At 43.8% G+C, this 24,910-nt stretch overlaps 1 long non-coding RNA gene across 1 annotated transcript; it reads right to left on the bottom strand.

The window, feature by feature from the left end:
* Nucleotides 1–9,634: 9,634 nt before the first annotated feature.
* On the bottom strand, nucleotides 9,635–14,866 carry LOC134479383 (uncharacterized). The gene is made up of 2 exons (XR_010052670.1): nucleotides 13,505–14,866; nucleotides 9,635–12,829 (listed from the first exon to the last, which is right to left on the bottom strand). It is a non-coding gene; the product is annotated as an uncharacterized LOC134479383 (long non-coding RNA).
* Between the last annotated feature and the right edge of the window lie 10,044 nt (nucleotides 14,867–24,910).

Raw genomic sequence — 24,910 nt, 5'->3', positions numbered from 1 at the left:
CACACACAAAACACACACAAAAATCCAAAAAGTTGGACGTATTCAGATTTCTTTGAGAATACTCCCTGTATTAGGGTTCTCTAGACAAACAAGAATGTATAGAATGAATCTATATAGAAAAGTGTTTTATTAGAATGACTTGCAAGCTGAAGTCCAGCTAAACCAACAATAGCTGCCTGTGAACAGAAGGTTCAAGAATCCAGGAGTTGCTCAGACCATAAGGCTGGATGTCTCCGTTGGTTTTCAGTGTACACTGGAATCCTGGCTCTAACCCCAGTAGAGGAATAGACTTGCTAGCAAGCAGGCAAAGTGCAAAAGCTTCCTCCTTCTGTGTCCTTAGGCTTACAGCAGAAAGTGTGGACCAGATTAGATCTTTGTTAAAGATCTGAATGGAAAGGTGTGTTTTCCTACCCTAAAGATCTTCCCACTTCAAATTAAGCGGAAATTCCTCGAAGGTGTGCCCTCCATTTTTGAGCTTTAAGTCATTCCACATGTAGTAAAGTTGACAACCAAGAATAATCATCATAAACTCACTCCTTGTCAACTAATTTCCAAATGAAAACCATAACCAGGACATAGTAACACCTAAACATAATATAAACTATGCCATGTACGACTGCAAACACATTATGGATTTAACCAGGTCATAACCATGCCTAATTGATGTTACATCGCATGATAAAGTAACTGAAAAAAGACAACACACATATTGCATGAACTCATTCTTAACAAACTACAACAGAAACACTCAAGTCAGTTATAATCCTCTTTCTCTCTATCTGGTCACATACTCTTGGCTGGTATCTTACTACTGTCCTCTACTACCCATCCTGTGTGTCCTTCAGCAAGCACCTCAGCAGGTCTTGGCTCTGCTCCTAAAGGAGTAACCCATAGCTTCGTTTCTGAAGGGTCTATGTCCTTCGTCATCCTACCTGGATTCCCATAGGCTTTAATCCTAGGATATGGTAGCACCAGGAGATGCCCAAAAGGATCTGCACTTCAGACATAATCCTACTTACCTTCATTGTGGAGAAGCAATCCAATTCTCCCTGTGGTAATCTGGATCGACCACCCCTCCTTTCTTAGCCTGTTGACTTTAGGGCATCAGAAGTCCAAAGTAGCCAGGGAGAAGACCGAGTTTCTAATTCAATGCAATGTTTCCTGTGGCTCCTGGAGGGAGAGCTCCCAGCTCTGGAACCAAAATGTCTAGGCCAGCAGAACAGAAAGTGGAAAACGTTTCCTAGTGGATAATGAGGCACCCCTCATTGAACAGAACTATTTATTCCCTTTTCCACTCCTTGTTTTCTGGACTATGAGAAACCATACCATATATGGGTTGTTGATTCAAAACTTACACTGTCTTTTAGAGAACTTTGCCCCAATCCACCATGCTACTGCCACTTAATTGGCTCTGTGACTGTGTCTTCAAAGGGTTATTCCATCTTTCTATCGTGTCGGCTGCCTCAGGATGGTGGGGAACATGGTAAGACTAGATCCCATGTTTCTGAGCCCACTGTTTCCACTTCTTTGACTGTGAAGTGAGTTCCTTGGTCAGAAGTAAAACTATGTGGAATATCATGACAGTGGACAAAACATTCCTTAAGTCCATGAATGATGGTTTTGGCAGACGCATAACATGCAGGAAAGGCAAATCCATACCCAGAACAAGTATCTACTCCAGTAAGGACAACACATTGTCCTTTCCATGGAGGAAGTGGTCCAACTTGCCACCAAGTCACAGGCTGGTCATTATAGAATCTCAGGGTTGTTTTGATTTGCATTTCCCTGATGACTAAGGATGCTGAACATGTCTTTAGGTGCTACTCCGATGTTTGATATCCCTTGATGTTGAGAATTCTTTGTTTAGCTCTGTACCCAATTTTTAATAGGATTATTTGGTTGTCTGGAGTTTAACTTCTTGTACATATCAGAAATTAGCCCTCTATCGGATGCAGGATTGGTAAAGATCTTTTCCCAATCTGTTGATCACCATTTGGCTCTATTAACAGTGTCCTTTGCCTTACAGAAGCTTTGCAATTTTATGAGGTCCCATTGTTACTACTACTACTTAAATGGAATTTTGCTACTCTTATGAATTGTAATGTAAATATCTGCTATGTAGGATATATAATATGCAAACCCCAAATGGTTTGAGATTCATAGGTTAAGAACCTCTGACTACAGAAAAGCTAACTTTCAGGTATTTTATCAAGGTCCTTCCTCAGGGGAACCTGGCTGTTTCTTCATTCAAAGATTTCTGGGTCCAGTCTGCAAATTGGTTCATGAGCTGAAATTCTCTTTTGCCATGATCCAAGGTAACTTTTCTTTAAGAGATTTATTTATTTACCTTATGTATATGAGTACACTGTTGCTCTCTTAACATACACCAGAAAGGGGCATCGAATCCCAGTACAGGTGGCTGTGAACCACCATGTGGTTGCTGGGAATTGAACTCAGGACCTCTGGAAGAACAGTTGCTGCTCTTAACCACTGAACCATCTCTCCAGCCCGTAACTTTTCTTTCATTAGAGAATTTTCCACTTAAATAGATTAAACAAAAATGCAGGAGGCTTCTTATCTATTTCATGCCTGGAAAAAACTATGATTGATTAGCTAAAACCCCAAGGTCCATAGGAGTCATGCAACCATTAAAATCATTTTACCCATGCTGACCATTACAGGTTAGGCCATTATGAATATTGCTTTGTCTATGTGTCCCATTACAAGTAACTATCATCACTTTGCCTTTAGTGATTCAGTGCTGCCATGTGGCCTCGTCAACTCTGAGGCCCAATCAAACCCAATGGATTTAATTCATCCAGTTGAGTAGCAATCTTTAAAGAAACCTAAGGTCTGGCACATGGAAAAGGGGACTACACATTTCTTCAGATATGATGGTGTCTTTCTAATTATTTTACCTCTTGTCTTAGTCAGGGTTCTCTAAAGTCACAGAACTTATGGGTAGTCTCTATATAGTAAGGGAATTTGTGGATGACTTACAGTCTGTAGTCCAACTCCCCAACAATGATCAGGAGCAGCTGTGAATGGAAGTCCAAAGATCTAGCAGTGGCTCAGTCCCACAAGGCAAGCAGGTGAAAAGAGACTCTTCCTTCTTCCAGTGTCCTTAAGTAGGTCTCCAATAGAAGGTGTGGCCCAGATTAAAAGTGTGTGCCACTACGCCTGGATCTGGGACTTGCTTTGTCCCAGATGACCTAGAACTCAGAGATCTCTTTTCCTTAGGCTCCTGGGATTCATAGCCACTTTGCCTTAAGATCTTCATACCAAGATCCAGGTCAGAAACTTGTATCTCTTAGCCTCAAGATCAGGGTCAAAGGTGAGCCTTCCAATTCTGGATTGTAGTTCATTCCACATTCAGTCAAGCTGACAACCAAGAATAACCACTACACCTCTTACATCATTAGTGAAGGGCATATCTTCTGGGACTTCCCATTGCGGAGGATGAGGTTTTACACAGTGTACCCACCCTAGCATTGCAATTTCTCAGAGCCTGAAAATCCCTTCATCAACACTAAACCAAAAGATATCAGGCATCTTTTTTTTTTTTTTGGCAACTGCTTTAGCCAATCATTCAAACCAACTTTTGACACCAATTTTTACTGTGCAAACTTCCATACTGTCTGCACAAAACATCATAACCAAGAAGCAAGTTGGAGAGGAAAGGGTTTATTCAGCCTACACTTCCATCACCAAAGGAAGTCAGGACAGGAACTTAGAGGCAGGAGCTGATACAGAGGCCATGAGTGTGCTGCTTACTGACTTGCTTTCCCTGGCTTGCTCAGCTTGCTTTCTTATAGAACCCAGGACTACTAGCCCAGGGATACACAAAACTGGCCAGTACACACACTAAGTCTAGTAAACTAAATCTTCACTCAGTGGGTTCAAATCAATAAACTCAGGCCTGATTCCGTTTTACTTCCCTTCCACTATTATCTTTTTTTTTAAATACAAGGCTCGCAAAAGCAGGGCGCGTGCACACACCAGTCGGGAAGGGCATGCACCGCGGCGGGTCAACCACCCTCCCTCCGGCACAGGGAAGAGGGCCGAGCTAAACACAGTGAACGTTGTGAGGGCAGGAGCGCCTGACGCATCCACAGGGACCCGGCGAACCACAGCGAGAAGTGCGCGCGGGTCAGTGCTGGTGCCGGACAGCCGCACCCCTGACTTCCACACACCACCCGGCAAAGGAATGGGGAGGAGAGACGAGGGGCCCGCTGGCAGAACCAGAAGAGCGGTCGCCATTCTCACTGAATGACCATCCGCCATGAATGTCCGTCCCTCTCCTGGCGCGGCTTAGGCCCCGGCCCAAAGAGAACACAGCAGCACCCCATCGATCCAACCTCACTATTATCTTAAACCCTTAATATTCATTCAAACATATATTCCTCAGACTTCTGCTTGAATGAATTACCTAACTCATTAAGCTCTTTAGTAGTGTAGCATACCTCCTCATTGACTTAACTCTATCTCCATCTGTGATGGTTTGAATATGCTTGGTCCAGGAAGTGGCACTCTTAGGAGGTGTGGCCTTGTTGGAAGAAGTGTGTCATTGTGGTCGTGGGCTTTAAGACCCTCATCCTAGCTCCCTGGAAGCCAGTCTTCTGGTCCTAGCAGCCCTCAGATGAAGATTTAAAACTCTCAGCTCCTCCTCACTTTGCCTGCCTGGACACTGCCGTGTTCCCACCTCAATGATATTGGACTGAACCTCTAAACCTGTAAGCCAGCCCCAATTAAATATTGCCTTTATAAGAGTTGCCTTGGTCACGGTATCTGTTCACAGCAGTAAAACCCTAAGACACCAGTTTAGAATTCTGCTCAGCCTTTAGTCTGGCTACTGATCTAGAGGTAACTATTTGTAGGCCCTGAGAGACATCGGTATTGGTCTAACTTGGTTGGCATCTCCTTCAAGGAAAGTCACTGCTGGTTTAGCAAACAATGGAGGGTTACTTTCCTCAGTCAAAGGTGACAAGGGCAATTTCCAGTGGGTGGGGGTGAGAGTAAATCTGCTTAGGGAAAGAGACTACTTCCTCAGGTGAGATGAACCCTGGAGAATAGGAAGGTTCATAGTTCTCAGCTTCAGTAGAGTCTTCCCAAAACATATCCATGTTACAGGATCCCATTTTTTACCAATTAATGCCCTTACTTTAACTGCTGACACCTTGCAAGGCTGGGGCTTGAATTTTCACTGTAACTCAGCCAACTTTATAACAAGGGCTTCAGTTTAATTTTCTACAGCTTGAGCTCTATGGCTGCTGGAGGGAAGATTCTCTTCCAGGGTATGCTTGCAAACTCTTAGACTGTTCTTGAACATCTGTTTTTATCACTAAGTTCATTGTTATTCTTCACTGTACCCTGACATGCTAAAGGTTGGCTAGTTTTATCACAGAGCTCATGGTTAGCCTTTGTCAATTTATCCAGAGATGGAAAGGGCAACTGACCAGTATCATCGCTTTTCTTACTTTTCCATGAACTGTCAAAAGTTTTATACACAAAGTCCCTGAATCCATAGCCCCTCATACTTGGTGAATTAGGACAATCAAATGCGTCGATGTCCTTAAGTTTGTGATATAGTTAAGTGCGTGAGTTTAGAAGTCTCTGAACTTCCAGAAGAGGCTTCAGCAATTTGAGAGGCTTCAGTAACTGTGGGGATTGTCAAGTTGGAAAGTTGATTTCAGATATTAAAAAAATTCAATCGTTGAAGCCAGCTGTGAGATGGTGGATGCCTTTGATCCTAGCATTCCAGAGGCACAGGTATAAGGATCCAAAAATCACTGAAGGAAGACCCTGTTACTCAGTTTGCAGAAAAAAAGAATATTTATTCTGCAGAAACGTTCAGCATACAGGGAGTCCACCATTCTCTAAAATAGAGACCCCAGACGAAGTCACACAAGCCTTCTTATAGGGAACCAGGGAACTCTCTAGAAGGATTAGGTAATCTAAAATCTCATTGGTGGATGCTAGGGGTAGGTCAGTGGTCTGCATTCCTACATCATGAACGTTTAACCACAGAGATGGTTTAACCACAGAGTCCACATGAGATAGGACTGCCCAGCACAGATGGTCCATTCTGAGATAAGATATTTCCCCATTTCTTTTTGTGATTATCTCCAGGCTGTTCTTTGAAAGGACGTTTTTGATCTTGTTGAACAACTTTATGGTCTTTTCTTGGAGTTGGCGTCTTATGGACTAGTTTCTGGGACTTAGGGTCTGTTCTGGAGCTGATGCCTTACAGCAGCCTTTTTCAAAAATCAGACCTGGTCCTTAAATGGAGACAAAAGGGGTTTATGTTGTCCTTACACAGGCAGATAGATATCTGAGTTTGAGGCCACACTGGTCTATAGATCAAGTTCTAGGACAGCCAGTGTTTATTCTTGTCTCAAAAAAGCAAAACAAACAAATAAACAAATTTATCTGTGTATTTCTCTTCTAGAACCACTTCTGGTACTGAAAATATGTAGTAGGGTTCTCTAAAGGAACAGAAGTTGTAGAATGAAAATCTGTCTGTTTGTCTATCTATCTACCTACCTATCTTTCTATCCTAAACTTTTCTATCTACACATATAGAGATAGAAAACGGATATATCAGAATGGCTTATAAGCTGTGGTCCAGCTACTCCAACAACGGCAGTCCACCAATGGAAAGTCTGAGAATCCAGTAATCATTCAGTTCATAAGGCTGGACGCCTTAGCTGGTCTTCAGTACACACCAGAATCCTGAAGAAGTAGGCTCTAATGTCAGTGAAGGAATGGACTTGCCAGCAGATGAGAGCAGGCAAGCAACAAGAGGGAGCTGCCTTCTTCCATGGCCATTATTAGGTTGACTGTGGCTCAGATTAAAAGTGGGTTTTCCCACCCCAAAAGATCTGGATTAAAGGTGTGCCTAGCTAAAACTGGGTTTAACTAAGGAGAAAAAAACCCTCAAAGGGATACCCAGCCAGCCTACTTGAATTTTTGTTAATTCCATGTATAGTCAAGTTGATAACCAAGAATACCCATCACAACCTTTTTGGCAATATGACAAAATACAATATTAATAAACAAAAATTAGCATCCTTTCGATACACCAATGATAAACATACTGAGAAAGAAATGAGGGAAACAATCCCATCCATGGTAGGTAGCATCAAAAACAAAACTCCCAAATCAAAAATGAACAAAAACATTGAAATAAATCTAGCCAAGGAAGTGAAGGACCTCTAAAATGAAAACGTTAGTGCTTTAGGGTACTGAAGAAATTGACAAAAACAAGAAAGGAAGAAAGGATCTGAAAACCAAATCATTTAATAATGTCTTCAATAGCCTCAGGCAATTTGAATACTTGGGCCCTAGTTGGTAGTGTCCTTAGGAAGAGTGGCCTTGCTGGAGGAGGTATGTCTCTGGAGTGGGCTTTGAGGTTTGAAAACCTTAAACCATTTCAACTTTTCTCTCTGTGTTTCCTACTTAAGGTTCAAGATATGAGACCTTAGCTCTTACAAAAATGATACGATATACATAGTTCCAGCCACTATGCCTGCTGCCTGTGGTCTTGCTGTCATTGACACTTTGGACCCTAACCACCTAGAGCTCTAAGCCCAAATAAACCCTTCCTTCTATAAGTTGCCTTGGTTTTTCTCATAGCCATAGCAAAGTGACTAAAACGTAAGTTGGTACCAAGGAGTGGGCTCTTGCTATGTGTCTTAATTAGGGTTTCTGTTTGTATAAAATATAACCAATTATATTATGTCAGAAATTGAATAATAATTGCAGCAGCTTTGGCCCGAAGCTTTTTCTTGAGCCTAATGACAATTGGCACTCTGACCATTAAGAGTTAATCATATGCCACTTGAGACATGGCAATCTGCCTGGGCTGGCTTGGAGAATTTTTTTTTTTTGTCTAGTGCCCTTGAAACCACAAGAGCTGCCAGTCTGAGAACTGGCTGTCATTTACCATATATGTTTGCTTTGGCAAAATATGCCTCTAGATTCTTAGAAGTTGAGATATATGGTTGATGAGGGAAAATGATTGTAATAAAATAATTCAGTTCTGTCACAGTTTATCAATGATGACTAAAGTTATGACTTCAGACATGCAAGGGGAACTTAAACATGTCTCTGGGAACAAAAATGATACGATATACATCTCTTGGAATAACTTGTATCTATTCCTGCCTACTGGGTTCTGTGTAAATAAAGAGGAACTCTGACTGCTAGTCAAGGCTACAAGATACTCCTGACCATTGTGCCTGATTTTATTCTCCCTCTCCTACTCTTTACCTCTTCTCAGGTCCCCGGCACTCTCTCCCATCAACCACTAATTATAAAATTCCCTATATCTGAATCTTGTGGATACATTTTCTTTCTTTCTTTTTTTTTTTTTTTCTTTTCTTTTTTCAGAGCTGGGGACTGAACCCAGGGCCTTGCTCTTGCTAGGCAAGCGCTCTACCACTGAGCCAAATCCCCAACCCCTGGATACATTTTCTTAATGGAGATTAATTCAGATCATGCTAGCTTGTGTCCAGTTGACATAAAACTAGCCAGTATACTATTGAAAGACCTCCAGAGAGGACCTTTCCCTCAGGAGGAGACCCCAAGCGCCCAATGACCGAGCTGAGGCCACTCGGATGCAATCAGCAAGAGGGTTTATTGGAAAACACAGGTACCTGCGGGCACACAGTCTCTTCGAAGGACTTGCGCGCCCAGCAGCTCCAGCATGGGGCTTTTATAGGGTTTGGGGAAGCAGAAGCAGGCGTACAGAAGCAGATGCACAGTTACGGGGATTGGTGGATTTAAACGAGGCACATAGACATATTCACATATGATTGGTTATTTCACATGATGAGGTAATAAGGTATAGCTACACACATTGGCAGGTTTGAATCATATTCGAATGAGGTTGTAACATGGTAAAAGAGTACGTGCGGGCTGGGACGTCCTGAATGTCCGGGGGGGGGGGGGCTAGGGGCTTATCCCTTCCTGCCAGATCCGGTACTCCTAGTCTGTTCTGTATTCCTTTCCTTTTATGATCTGTTAGTTTTAACGGTGACTCGGCCCTAGGTATCTGGGCGTGCCTGGGCTCGTTCAAGCCTGTTGCAGCTCTGAGTTAAGACTCATGGGGTGGGTCTTTCACTATGACACCTGTGACCATGCTGGTTTTGTTGTTGTTGTTTGGTTTGGTTTGGTTTTTGTTTTTGTTTTTGTCTTTTGATGACTGTGGAAAACTTTGGAACTTTGGACTAGAGAAGCAGGTGAATGTTGTAAGCAGACCCTAAAGAACCTACCCTGGAAGACCACTACTGCTAAAAGCCATGGAGACCCAACTCAAGAGGTTTCAGAGGACAGCAATATTAGCCATTGGATTAAAGACTGCTCCTATAGTATTTTGGCCAAAAAAAAAAAAAAAAGTGGCTGCTTCTTACCTGTGTTTCCTAAGATGTTACATGAGACTAAATTTACAAAAGAGATTTCAAGACTTCCCACTACTGACTGCTGTGAGGTCATTAGTAATCACTTATATGTAGTTCTACAATGAAAAAGAAAAAAAAATGTATATTTGGGATGAAAAGCTCTCAGGGAGAACTTTCCCTCGGGATGGAGACCCTCCAACTCCAAAGACCAGACCGAGACACCACAGGATGCAATCAGCAAGAGGATTTGGTTTATTGTTGGGATACACAGGCACAGGCACCTGCGGGCGCTTCAGTCACTCGGGGGACTGGCGCGCCCCACAGAACCAAGGATGGGCTTTTATAGGATTTTGGGGAGCAGAAGCAAGCATACAGAAGCAGATGCATGGTTACAGGGATATAATTGGTGGATTCTAATATGGCAAGGGTTTAGCCCGGGGGCAAGTTTCCTAGCTACCTTCCAGAAACATAACGGCTGACTCGGCCCCCCAAGGGTTCAGCCCGGGGGCAAGTTTCTTAGCTACCTTCTTGGAACATAACGACTGACTCGGCCCCCCACCAGGGTGTGGGACCTCTCCTGGGGCTTTTTTTCATTGTCAGGTGCTCAACCGAAGTCGTCCTGTTGCCAGGCCTTCAACCAAACATATCTTGCTTGGCAGCCGCTGTGTACTCAGTGTTCTAACCTTTCCCTGAACCAGTCATCTTAAGTACAGCCTTGCAAAATGGCGTTACTGCTGCTAAGCTGGGGTCTTTCATTCCCCCATTTTTTTGCTAACTTTGAGTGAAATCTTTCACTCGACTTGGTCAAGAAATTTCTGTCTGGTGGGGGCTTATTCCCCCACTGACTCTAGGCCACAAAAGGACTAGGAGGAGCCACGTAGGAGTTTTAACTTTAAGGGGTTTGGAGTGTGCTGAACTCTCCATGTCTGGGGTGTAGTGATGTGATTAGTCAATTCCTCAGACCGGACTGTCTTGACGTGTGGTGTGTGGATCTAAGCCGAGACTCCGTCTACCTTTAGGGCGGTCGGGGTAGTCAGGAGGATGGTGTAGGGTCCTTTCCACCGTGGCTCGAGATTCTTGGTCTGGTGTCTGTGCACCCACACGGTGTCTCTAATCTGGAACGGGTGTGGCACCACCGGATGTTCAAGCTTGTCCTGGTAAGCAGCGGCCAAAGGTCTCCAGACGTCTCTCTGTACAATCTGTAGGGCCTGTAAATGGGCCCTCAGAGAAGGGCTGTCAGCAAAATCAGCAATGTTTGAATCAAAGAAATGGACAAATGGGGGTGGTGTTCTATATATTATTTTAAAAGGAGTTAGACCATGGGGGCCCGGGGTATTCCGGGCCCGATATAGAACTAGGGGAAGGAGGGCCACCCAATCCTTTGAGCCAGTTGTAAGCGTAAGTTTGGATAAAGTCTCCTTAATTGTTCTATTTATGTGTTCTACCTGACCTGAACTCTGGGGTCTATAGGCACAATGTAATTTTCAATCAATCCCCAGCAATTTGGCCACCAACTGACTTACTTGGGAGACAAAAGTGGGCCCGTTGTCTGACCTCAACGCTTGAGGCATGTCATACCTGGGAAAGATTTCCTCGAGGAGCTTCTTGGTGACCATTTTTGTAGTCTCGTGTTTCGTGGGGAAGGCTTTGACCCATCCTGAGAAGGTGTCTACAAACACTAGGAGATACTTGTATCCATATATATCTGGTTTAATTTTAGTAAAACCAATTTCTCAATGGATGTCGGGACGGTGTCCCCTAGGATGAACTCCTTGTCCAATCATGGTCCTTCTCGGGTTAACCTGAGCGCACGCTTTGTAACTCTCAGTCACCTTTTGTATCGCTTTGTCTCGATTTAAAAAACACAGATTTATCTCTTCTCGATCTAGTCATCTTCTTAAACCCCAAATGGGTTAATTTATGTAAAAAGGAGATCAATTTAAAAGTCATTTTTATTGGCATAACTGTCTTTCCTTTGTAGACCCACTGTTTTAGTTGAGGGTGGTAGATGGCCCCCATTTTTTTAGGAGCTCTATGTCCTCATGGGCATAAACCCAACTGGTTTGTCCCACTGGTGGGGGCGTGGGTTGGTCTGGGCTATTTAAGGACAAGATTTGTTTGCTCATGGCCGCTTCTCGCACCGTGGCATCGGCCAGCCGGTTTCTTCGTGTCTCTGGGTTGTGTTCTTTCTGGTGTCCTGGACAATGTATAATACTCAGTCTTTTGGGCAAGAATAGGGCTTCTAAGAGGGCCAGAATTTTAGCCATATTTTTACCCTCAGATGTGAGCAGCCCCCGCCTCCAGTAGATCTCCCCGTGGATGTGTGCCGTGGCAAAGGCATAACGGCTGTCTGTATATATATTTAGCCTCTTACCTTTTGTCATCTTGAGCGCCTGAGTCAAGGCGATGAGTTCAGCCCGTTGTGCGGAGGTACCAGCAGGCAGGGCTTTCGCCCAAATCACTTTGTCTGTCCTCCATAGTGACCGCAGCTCTAGCCTTTCGCTCTCCCTCTCATGCGGGAATTAGAGAGCCAGCGGTCTGGGGGCTGCTTTACCAAGGCCTCCACTGCGTGGGGTGCTAGGATGGTGAGTGGCTGTCCCAAAGTCAATTTTCCAGCATCCTTGATCAGGACAGCAATAGCAGCCACCATCCTTAGGCACGGTGGCCAGCCGGAGGCCACAGGGTCCAATTTCTTAGACAGGTAGGCCACAGGGCGTTTCCAGGGTCCCAACCTTTGTGTTAGGACCCCTTTAGCATATCCCTGTTTCTCATCGATGAACAGTTACTGAGCAAATTGTAAGGGTTTGGAACAGTTGGATGAATATCTTTTATCCTCTTGTTGACCTTTCTCAAGTCTTGTATTGGCCTATAATCTCCAGTGCCGGGTTTCTTAACAGGCAGAAGAGGCGTATTCCAAGGCGACCGGCAGGGGACTAGGATGCCTTGATCTAGAAGCCTCGTAATGTGAGGCCTTATACCTTGATAAGCTTCATGTGACAGGGGGTATTGTTTTATGGAGACTGGAGTTGTAATTAAGGGGGGCTGTTGGAGCGCCAACCCCATCCCACCAGTCTCTGCCCAAGCCAGTGGAAAATTCGTGACCCAAGTGTCTATTTCTAGGGATTGTGGCTTGTCCTGTCCCGGTTCATATAGTCTATATTCATCCTCTAGTTGTAGGGTTAGAACTTGAAGGGGAGTTCCGTGGGGGCCAGTTATTTGGGCCCCTCCTTCCTCAAAATGAATTTGTGCCTTTAGTTTGGTGTGCAGGTCACGGCCCAGCAGAGGGTACGGGCAGTCCGGAACATGTAAGAAGGAATGGGTCACCTTACCAGTAGCCAGCTGAACCCGGCGGTCCGTAGTCCATCGGTATTGTTTCTCACCAGTAGCTCTTTGTACCCAGGCCGTCCGGTCGCTGAGTTGTCCTGAAGCTCGGGTGAGGACTGAATGTTGGGCTCCTGTGTCTACCAGGAAAGTAACCGGCTGCCCCCCAACTTTAAGCGTTACCCTGGGCTCAGGGGGGGGGGGCTCCTGGCCCTGACCTCTCTAATCTTTATCTAGAGCCAAGAGGGAGGTTCGTGGTCGAGGCTTTCGGGGTCCGCCAGGCTTCTTGGGGCACTCTCTGGCCCAGTGTCCTTTCTCTTTGTAATAGGCACATTGATCTTTATCCAGCTTCAGCCCCTTTCGAGCTCCCCCCTATCTCCCTTCCTTTTTTGGCCCTGTACTACGGCGGCCAAGATTTGACTCAATTTTTTGTTTGTTTGTTTTTTTTTTTATCTTTTTCTTATTAAAAATCTTTTTAGCTTCTTTAAGTAAATCCTGTAATGTATAGCCCTGCAAATTTTTTAACCTCTGTAACTTAGTCCTGATATCTGGAGCAGCCTGCCAGATGAAGGACATAGAGACACTCGTCATTTGTCCTGGGTCATCTGGGTCATAGGGAGTGTACATACGGTAGGCCTCCTTAAATCTCTCTAGAAAGGCGGAGGGAGTTTCTCCTGCTTCCTGTAATACCTGTTTTACCTGAGCCAAATTAGTAGGGCGTCGTATAGCCCCTCGGAGACCCGCTAGAAGCAACTGGCGATAAAGGCGTAGGTGTCCCTTACCTTCAGCTGTATTAAAATCCCAGTTTGGTCCTCAGGCAGCTGGGTGGGACGCCCATCATCTCCCAGAACATGCTTTCTGGCCTCTAGGAACACTCTTTGTTTTTTTTCTGAGGTTAAGAGGGCCTGTAAGAGCTGTTGGCAGTCATCCCAAGTAGGCTGGTGGGTAAGTAAAACAGATTCTATTAGGTCGCTGAGTGCCACCGGATCTTTGGAGAAAGAAGGGTTGTGTTGTTTCTAATTGTAAATGTCAGCTGCTGAAAACGGCCAGTATTGGGTCTGGCCACCGGTTCCCTATCTAAGTGGGAAAGCCTGGGAGGTTGTATCTGGCATCACCTCGCGCTTATTGCGCAATCTCCCTGCGACAGGGGAGAAACCCTTATCAGACTGTGGCCCGGCAACTGATCTGGCCGGCGGCTCTGCCTCCTCCGTTTCAGCCGGGCCTGTCAGAGAGAAGATCTATGAGAGGGGAGTTTGGGTCTGCCGGGAGGACAGGTTTTTTTAGAAGGCTCTGATTTCACAAAGGTAGAGAGAGGAAGACGTGGCCGGCAGACCGGGCGGGGCCGAGGGGGCAGGCTGGGGGTTGAGGGGAGGCCATTTCGGGTCCACGAAGGGTTCCGCCCGGGGGGGTTTAAGGTGAGACTCTCTCAAGTGATAATATAAGAAACCTGGTCAGGATGTCCGTGGACGGCCCGATCTTTAACCTGTAAAATAATGATCTTATTAAATGTGTCATTCACTGGCCATCCCGCTCCGAAAGTGGGCCACTCGGATGTGCAGAGAGTCTGCCATTTTTCTTTTTTTTTTTTTAACCTCGACGGACTGGTTGTGTGCCCGGTCGTGGACGTCTTTCTAATGATCAAGAGTGAGACTTGGGGGCGTTGTTAGGGACTGTCCCATGTTAGTTCTAAGGAAGATTAGAACACAGAGAAAACAAACAACACCAACAGTCAAACAAACAACAGACAGGCGTGCTGCACGGCTTTGGTACCAAACTGAAAGCAAAAAGTCAGATGGAGGTGGCAAAGGTCCGGGGCCCTCTGAAAGCCAAAAATACAGACAGAGTGCCGTTAGTCCGGATCTTTTTCCTCTCCCAGATTGGGCCCCGAAAAGTCGGGCCCCTAACACCCTTGGAACGTCTTCCAGGGCTGCGGGGCGAGAAGTCCGAGCTCGTCAGCTCCTTCTTCGTCCCGCCCAAATTCCAAACAACCTGGCTGAGCGCTCACAGAACAGACCTGGCTGAGCGCTCACAGAACAGACCTGGCTGAGCGCTCACAGAACAGACCTGGCTGAGCGCTCACAGAACCTGGCTGAGCGCTCACAGAACAGACCTGGCTGAGCGCTCACAGAACAGACAGAATAAGGCAGAACGAGACAAAATCAGACAGACGCCGGCCGGCTTACCTCCCAGTGGGTGGTCGGTGGTCCCTGGGTGGAGGATCTCCTTTCCCGGCCAATGCACCAAATGAAAAGCTCTCAGGGAGAACTTTCCCTCGGGATGGAGACCCTCCAACTCCAAAGACCAGACCGAGACACCACAGGATGCAATCAGCAAGAGGATTTGGTTTATTGTTGGGATACACAGGCACAGGCACCTGCGGGCGCTTCAGTCACTCGGGGGACTGGCGCGCCCCACAGAACCAAGGATGGGCTTTTATAGGATTTTGGGGAGCAGAAGCAAGCATACAGAAGCAGATGCATGGTTACAGGGATATAATTGGTGGATTCTAATATGGCAAGGGTTTAGCCCGGGGGCAAGTTTCCTAGCTACCTTCCAGAAACATAACGGCTGACTCGGCCCCCCAAGGGTTCAGCCCGGGGGCAAGTTTCTTAGCTACCTTCTTGGAACATAACGACTGACTCGGCCCCCCACCAGGGTGTGGGACCTCTCCTGGGGCTTTTTTTCATTGTCAGGTGCTCAACCGAAGTCGTCCTGTTGCCAGGCCTTCAACCAAACATATCTTGCTTGGCAGCCGCTGTGTACTCAGTGTTCTAACCTTTCCCTGAACCAGTCATCTTAAGTACAGCCTTGCAAAATGGCGTTACTGCTGCTAAGCTGGGGTCTTTCAGGGAGAGAGGAAGGATCCTGGCAAGATTAATGCTACAGTCAAAGCTTGTGCTTAAAAAGAGGCTGTCTTTGTTAAAGAGATGAATAGCATTGAGGAGAAGCTGGATTTTCATTGGAATAAAGCAAAGGATTCTCTCAGGATATGGTACCACACAGTTAAGCTTCCAACAAGTTAAGCTTGCAAAAGAGAGCATAAAGCATTTCTGTTCCTGGAAGGCAACTTTTGGCATTATGTTATGGCCACAAGACTGTGGCAGTCACAGAGTGGGATGTGGTGGTTTGGCTGATAAATGTCCCCCCGTAATCTTGGATGTCTGAACACTTGATCCTAAATTGGTGGCACCACTTGGATAGGTTTAGGATGTGTGGAAGAGGTGTATTTCTGGAGACAGGCTCTACAGCCTAACAGCCTTTTGCCACCCCCACTTTTCTCTGTGTTTCCTGCTTGTGGTTTGAAGAGTGAGCTCTCAGCTTTCACCTTCTACCGGGTACCATCTCTAACTGTCATGCCTGCTGCCTGATGTCCGGCCTCTCTCTGCCATCATTCATGGTAGCTATTGGGATGTTGCCAAGGAGGAGCCACGGCTTGGAGAGGGGTTCTGAGAGAAGGTGCGTCTGGGAGCAGTGAAAAGAATGACTCGAAGTCAAATCGTGGATCTAGGCTGACAACCTGTGTTCTGCTGCTATTCTAAGAGATCTCACTGTTCATGTCCTGTTTGCTCTGTGTGTGTGTGTGTGTGTGTGTGTGTGTGTGTTCTCCAAGCAATTCTTTTTATTCTAAAAAGTTTTTGGATAGCTCATCTCCCACAGAATTACCTATCAATCCAGTCATTTACTGCAGGTTTCCTTTTGACTATCCAATAAATCAGCATTCTGTGACCCCAGCCCTTTGACCCTTAGGAAACAGCAAGCACACAGTTCTTTTAATATTGCAAAATAACTCAGAGATCTGCTAGTCTTTGTTCAACAGAGGTGATAGCTAGTTGAATGAGACCCTGCCCTGAAATTAGCATTTCTACCATACCTGGGCTTAATTAACCTTGCTCTATCTTAGGCTCACCTTGAATTCAGGAATCTGCGTGCCTTTGTATCTTTCTGACAAACTGGCTCATAGTGTAGTTGCCTTTGTTCCTTTAGATTCGTGAAGCACCTGCAATTCATATTGCATCCTTACATTTTGTATAGTTGAGAAATTATATATATTTTGAACTCATGCATCTAGAAATCTTTCCCGTAGCTATCCTGAAGATCTCAGCATTTACCATTTTGTAGAGACATAGCCACGCCCTAAACTCCTGGACTCTAATTCTCATGGAGTCATTAATGATAACAGGGAGGATATTCTGTGGAGGAATATGAAAATATGTACATTATTAATCAAACAAGCCTTATGCCAACAGTAGCCACCGATACTCATGGAGGCTCACACCTGGGCCCTGTCCCAGGGGTAGGAACCGTGTCATTCTGTCTACACCAAGGCTACACTGGGCTTGGCAGGATATTAGCTCTAATAAAACCTTCTTTCCATAAATTGCCTTGGTTATGGTGTTTTATCACAATAATAAAACAATAACTAATGCAGATTCCCAGACTCGCTCACTGATCAGAAGAATCAATATATCACAATTCACAATATATTACAAAAGGAACAATATATCACACATTGATTAAGCAATCATGAATGAAAATTATAATGCTGAAGGTATTGCTACATCTGATTTCAAGTTATATTACAGAGCCATAGATAAAAAGTTAGCGTGTCACAAAACAGACATGTTGATCAATAGCACAGCACAGCACAGCACAGCACAGCACAGCACAGCACAGCACAGCACAGCATAGAGTTCACACAGCTACAGCTACATTGTTTTCAACAAAGATGTAAGGAGTACACACTGGATAAAAGACATCAACTAGTTCTGGGGAAACTAGATATCTACATGTAAGAAAATGAAACGAGATCCCTTCCTCTCACCCGGCACAAAAATCAACTCTAAATAAATCCAATAGCTTAATGTAAAACCCAAAACTCTGAAACCTCGACAGGAAAAAGGCAGGAGTACAATATAAGATGCAGCTATGGATGAGGACTTTCAAGATAGGACTCTACTTGCTGATAAAGTCAGCTTAATAGATGAAAATCTGATCCCATAAAATTGAAGACTTCTTTTTTGCACAATAAAGAGTTAATAAAGTGAAGAAGCAGCTTACAAGGTGAGAGAAAAAAATCTTTGCTAGCTACATATCTGATCAAGTATTTCTATCTAGAATATATAAGGAATTTCAAATATAAGCACCAAGGGCTGACAAGATGGTTCAGAGGATGGGGGGCTTGAAAATGCTACCTAGAGACCTTAGTTCAGTCCCCAGAACCCTCATAAAACTTTCAGAAGGAAAGAACCAACTCCACAAGGTTGTGTTCTGACCTCCATTTGACTGCTATGACATGCATATGCATGCACACACACCAAAAATGAGTACAATTTATATTTAAAAATAAGCATCAAGGGGTTGGGGATTTAGCTCAGTGGTAGAGCGCTTGCCTAGCAAGCACAAGGCCCTGGGTTCGGTCCCCAGCTCCCCACCCCCCCAAAAAAAAAGAAAAAAAGAAAAAAGAAGAAGAAGCATCAAGAAAACAATTAAAAACAAGCTATGGATTTGAATAGAATTCTCAAAAGAAACATAAATGATGAATACACATCTGAAAAAGTGCCCAGTATTGGTATCCAACAGGGAAATGTAAATTAAAGCCCTGACATTCCATCTTCCCGCAGCCTGGAAATGCAGTATCGCACGGCTGGTCTACAATCTGATGGGCTGGGGTAACAGCAAACAAAAATCCAAACACCTACCAACAAGGCAATCTCCAGATCTCCACAACATGAAACACTAAGTATCCTCACTGCAAATGCTTAGGTGCCGCTGCAAAAATACTAAGAAGAACAAGTGAGATAGCACGCCTCTTCCAGAAACCAGGACCACCCAATATTTCCTGAGAAAATGATACAGAAGACAAGAACTTAAAAATAGCACTTATATTTGGCTGTGGGTCTATGCATCTGTCTCCATACCCTACTGGATGAAACCTCTCAGGAGACAGCTATGCCTGGTTCCTGTCTGCAAGCATAGCAGAGTATCATTAATAGCGTCAGGGGTTGGCTATCTTACATGGGATATATTTCAAGTTAGACCTGTCATTATCTGGCCATTTCCTCAATTTCTGCTTGGACTTTATTCCTGTGCATCTTGTAGGAAGGGCAATTTAGGTTGAAGGGTTTGTGGGTAGGTTGATGTCCCTCTTCCTCCTAGAAGTCCTACTTGACTACAGGAGGTGGCCACTTCAGTCTCCATATGCCCCGCTGGTAAAAATCTCAACTTAGGGGTCACCCTATAGACTCTTGGGAACATCCCCCATACCAGGTCTCCAGTTTCCTTGCATCAGTTGTTGCTCTCACTCCCAGGCAGTGCTCCAGGAGTCTTGTGGAAGATTGTGGGACAAAATTGAGGGAGCTGGAGAGGTCCAGGACACCATAAGAAGACCTACAGAGTCAAATGACCTGGGGCCAGCGGTGTTCACAGAGACTGAACCACTAACCAAAGAGCATGCAGGGCTTGAACCTAGGCCCCCTAAACATTAATAGCAGATGTGAAGCTTGATCTTCATGTGGGTCCTTTAGCAACTGGACCAGGGGTGGTCTCTGACTAAGTTGCCTGCCATTGGATCCCCTTCCCCTAGCTCCACTATCTAGTTGGGGCTCAGGGGAAGAGGATGCACTCAGACCTGTGGTGACCAGATGTCCCAGGGTGGGTGGTACCCAAGAGGGAACTCTCAAAGGGGAGAGGGTAGCGACTTGTAAGGGTAGAACTGGGAAGAGAGGAGAGATAGGGAGCCACAATTAGGGTGTAAAGTGAATAAATAAATAATAATAAAAACTTTATAGAGGAAAAAAATCATACAAAATAGCAATTATAGATGTATTCAAGGAGTTTAAAGAGACTGAATAAGTGACTAAATGAAGAGCGTGGAAATACAATTGTTAAGTAAAACAAGGAAAACAGTTATGAAAATAGAATTTAACAAAGAAATGGAATCTTTGTAGAAAAGACAAATTGAAATAAAACTCAAATGAAAAACTCAAAGAAATCAAACAAAAAGTCCAGAAGAAAGTCTCATCAACATTTGTATAAGTAGATCAGAGAATATTAGGTCTTGAGACAGTAAACGGATTAGATCACTTAGTCAAAGAAAGTATGAAAAATTTAAAAATTCAGGTACAACACATCCAGGAAATCTGAGACATTGTGAAAAGGCTAAACTGAGTTGGTATAGGAGAAAGAGAATAAACCCACCCAGGTCAAAGGCACAGAAAATATTTTCAACAGTATCATAGAAAAATAATTTCTAGATCTAAAGAAAGATGTTTATCAACGTTCCTGAGACATACAGAGCATGAGATATACAGGATCAGAAAAGAATCTCCACATAATATATCATAATCAAGACACTAAATATGCACAACAAAGAAAGGATATTAAACACTGCCAAGGACAAAGACCAAGACACACACAAAGACAGGCCTATTAGAATGAATAACACCAGGCTTTTCAGTGGAGTGAAAGACAAAAGGGCCTAGACAGATGGTCTAGAAGCTCTGAGTAACCATAATAGCGTAGACTACTATACCCAGAAAAACCATCAGTTATAACACAAGGAAGAAGAAAAATGTTTTGTAATAAAAGCAATTCTGAGGATTTATATCTGCAAAGTCAACTCTACAGATAAAGAAAAAAATTCAGTCTGATGAAAGCATCTCAAAAGACACAGGAATAAATAATACCAGAACAGGTAACCAACAGAGGTCAGAAAAAACTCATCCCAATAGATTAACAGGAGTTAATAATCACTGTTTAATAACAAGCCTCAATATCAAGTCTCTCAAGTCCCCAATAAAATGACACAATCTAACAGATTGCACTAGAAAAGAGGCTCTGTCTTTCTGTTGTCATCAAGAAACACACTTTACTATCAAGAAGGTGTAGCTATTTTAATATCTAACCAAATCAACTTTAAAATAAAAGCTAATCAGAAGAGATAGGCAAGGACACGACTCATTAAAAGAGAAGTCCACCAAGAAGAGAGTACAATTCTAAAGATTTACACACAAACACAAGGCGACCAACTTCAGGAAAGAAACACTAGATATCAATTCACAATCAATGCTAACACAGCGATAGTTGGTTATTCAATTCCAGACTCTAACAAATAGAAAGGTCAGCCCTGACTGGCCAAAGGAGTCAAGCCCAAATTTACCTGAACCATTGGGACTGAGAATTCCTAGAAAGAAGCTTGTAATGGTTTGCATATGCTTGGCGTAGGGAGAGGCACTATTAGAAGGTGTGGCCTTGTTGAAGGAAGTGCGTCACTGTGGGGGATGGGCTTGCTGATTCTCCTCCTAGCTGCCTGTGGATGCTGAGTCTGTTCCTGGCTTCCTTTGGGGGAAGAGGTAGAACTCAGCTCCTCTTGCACCATGCCTGCCTGGATGCTGCCATGCCCCTGACCTCGACGATAATGGACTGAACCTCTGAACCTGTAAGCCAGCCCCCAATAAAATGTTGTCCTTTATAAAACGTATATTGGTCGTGGTGTCTGTTCACAGCAATAAGACCCTAACTAAGACAAAGCTGTATCTGCAAAAGCGGTTGACTGATTGGCGCTTCAGCGATGGGGAAGTCAGAAAGCTAGTGATCCAAAGCCTAATTACAACTCATCTTGGGTATCTTTAGACTCCTAATAGCTTCCCCTTACCCAACTCTGTGTTGGACCTAACATCCTGTGACTAATGAATAAAAACCTTTTGGAATCCATTAACTTAATAAGCCTTGGTTTCACCAATCAAAGGGCTAAGAATGCTTTCAGATAGCATCTAACTTCTAAAGCAGAGCTCTCCCTGTATTGCTATAACCTGGCTACCTGTTGCACTGACCAAAATATTCGCAAAGTATCTTGATTTATGCCTTTCTTTGTCTGTTAATCTGAAACACGTAGATACCCACAGTCAAACATAGAATAGAGGTGAGGAACTCTTATGGAAAAATCTAATTTTAAAACTTGTCAAACATGGATGCTTGTTGAACCTTTTAAAATGTTTATTTTCAATAAAATAGTTAGATATTATTTTATGAGCAACTTAAAAACTTGTGATTATATAATAATATTTTACTTTCAAGCTTGTTCTATATGGTACTACTGTTTATACAGTCTTTGAATCCACATTTTATTCTACAAAATTACTGTTTCTACATAAGAATTAAAATATTTAATGCAGTCTATTACTATTTTTCTTTCCTTTTCTTTTTTTTTTTTCGGAGCTGGGGACCGAACCCAGGGCCTTGCGCTTGCTAGGCAAGCGCTCTACCACTGAGCTAAATCCCCAACCTTGACCAGATTTAGAATCACCTCTGGCATGCCTGAAATTACTTTAATTGGGTCAGTTGAAGTGGAAGGACTGCACTGTAGGGAGTGACAGTCTCAGTCCTGGATCCTGGACCGTGTAAGTGGAGAGAGGAGGCGGGGCAGCCACAAGCATCCATTGCTCTCCTGATTATCGGTGTGATTTGACCAACTACATCGTGTTCATTCTCACAAAGATGTATGTGATGACTTGAATGAGAAATGTTACCCACAGGCTTAGGTATTCGAACACTTGATCCTCAGCTGATGGTCCTGTTAGGGGAGGTATAGGAGGTACAGCCTTGCTGGGGGAGGCTTTGAGAAGCAGTTACATCATTCCACTTGTAGTTCGCTTTCTCTGCTTAGTGCTTGTGTTAGAAGACGTGGGCTTTCACCTTCCTGCTCCCGTCACTATGCATGCTGTTTGCTACTGTGCCTTTGCCCCAACATGATGGACTTTTAGACACATGGGCTGGACATCCAAAGAACTTCTTCCTTCTACATATTGCCTTGGTCGTGGTATTTTATCACAGCAACAGAACAGTAGTCTACACAGGACATAATTTTGCGTGTGGCAATTTCTTATGGTGTCTAGATAACCGCCATGTCTCTGGAGTTTTAGCACTTGTCCTAGTAATCACACTTCTAGAGAAGGTACTTGTGTCTTGGGTGGGGGCAGGGTAACCAGAAGACACTAGTTAGTGTGACACCCAAGTGATATTTCAATTAAAAATTTCTTTGGGGGTTGGGGATTTGGCTCAGTGGTAGAGCGCTTGCTAGGAAAGGTCCTGGGTTCAGTCCCCAGCTCTGAAAACAAAGAAAAAAAAAAAAGATTTCTTTGTTCGGGCTTCAGACAAGCAGATAATCTCTAAATTAAGGAAATACCATTGAGAAGGATGAAAGGTCCTTTAAGGCTTTCCCAAATAGGTGGTGGCTATTTTTGAAGGCCTGTCAGGACAGCCTACGTTAGTTGTTGATTGTTCTAAGGAAAACAGGAACTGAGTCTGAATGTAGCCATTAAGTATAGTGCTTAATATAGTCTAGATCTATTCAGTCTTGACACCTTTTGTAATTTACTTTTTGTTTATAGCTAAATAAAATTCCAAATGTGTATGTGAACCACATTTGAATTGTTCATTCATTTCCTGATGGGCATCTAAGTCAGTTCCATGATTTTGCTATTGTGAGTACAGCCACAAAGAACGTGATGTCTCATTGCCTTTCATACCCTGTCTTAAGCACACGATTACAGGACTCCTTATCACATACTGAGATAGGGACTCACTCACCACTGTGATTCGTTCCTCCTCTTTCCTTCTCTCTCTTATTTTCGAGATTATAATAGAATTAAATCATTTTCCCATTCTCCCTCTTTAAACCTTCCTATATACCCTTCCTTGCTCTTTTTCAAATTCATAGCCAATTTTTCCCATTATGTATTATTACATACATATATGTATATATATATATTTCTAACGATAACCTGCTCTGTATGTATAATAATGTTATTTGAATGCATGTTTTCAGGGCTGACCATTTGGTATTGGATAACCGGTTGGTGTGCTCTTCCCTGAGGAAGACTATTTCTCCAGCTCTCAGTGTTCCTTAGTTGTCCAAAGTTCTTTGTGTAGTATTGATGCCTCAGGGTCATCCCCAATCCACTTTGTGACATTTGCTGTTGTCCTTGTTCAGCTCCTGTGTAGGCAGTATCATCTGTCAGATTTTCTGGGTACAGCTTCTGACATTACTAGGAGACACAGTCTCATAGCAGTCTCCCTGATCCTCTGGCTTTTACAAAAGTCTTTTCTCCCTTTCATTCATAATGATCCTTGAGCCTTAAGTGTGGGGATTATCTGGCCAATGCACCATTGGGATTAGGCTCCACAACTTTGCATTTCGGTCAGTTGTGATTTTCTGTAATAGTCACAGTCTGTTGCAAAGACAAGTTTCCTTGATGAAGAGTAAGAACTAAACCCATTTGTGGATGTATGGACAAATATTTAGAGTATAGATTTGAATTTTTCTGGTTTAGTAAAGGGGTGGTTGTAGTTTCTTCTCCAAGATCCATGACTTCATTAGCTCTGGGGTAGTTCAGTAGGTTTCCAGCCCTGGCATGATTTCCCCTTGGTTGAGCAGGTCTTAAGTCCAATTAGAGAGCTGTTGGGTACTATCCAAGCATGTGTGCCACTAATGCTGCACCTGAAGGGTTAGTGTGCCATGCTAAGGAGGTGCTTCCCTCCTTTGGGAGTTTGCATGGTACCTTCTGGTGCCATGAAAGTTAGTCCTCAGGAAGGAGGTTTTCCTTGCAGTTACTTTAGGATATGTATTCTCAGTGGAAGATTTGGAGCATCCAATGAGAGAGAACATGTGATGTTTATATTTTGGGGTCTGGGTTACCTCGCTCAACATGGTCTTTGCCTGTAGCGTTCAGGATTTTATTTTTCCTTACAGCTGAGTGGTATTCCATAGTGTATGTTTACAACACTTTCATTAGCCAGTCATTGGTTGTAGACATCTAGGTGGTTTCCACTTCCTAGCTATTGTGAATAGAACTGTAGTGAGTACAGCTGAGCCGATACTTGTGAAGTAGGATGTTGACCCTTTCAGGCATATGCCAAGGAGTGCTATAGTGGGGTCATAGCTTTTTGAGGGTTTTTTTCACACTGACTCCCATGGGGGCTGCTCCAGTTTATAATCCCACCAACAGAAAACGAGGGTTCCCTTTTCCCAGTATCCTCTCCAGCATTTGTTGTTAGTGGTCCACTAAACTTTGCCATTCTGGCTGGAATAAGATGAAATCCCTAAGTTGTTTTTATTTGTATTTCCTCAATTGCTAGGGATAAAGGGCATTTTAATTTTTTTTTAATTTTTGAGATTATAGCTACATTTC

Source organism: Rattus norvegicus, chromosome 6 (genome assembly GCF_036323735.1).
Source record: "Rattus norvegicus strain BN/NHsdMcwi chromosome 6, GRCr8, whole genome shotgun sequence".
Taxonomy (NCBI): domain Eukaryota; kingdom Metazoa; phylum Chordata; class Mammalia; order Rodentia; family Muridae; genus Rattus; species Rattus norvegicus.
The sequence above is the reverse complement of the archived record's forward strand: the minus strand, read 5'-3'. Positions and strand labels throughout refer to the sequence as shown.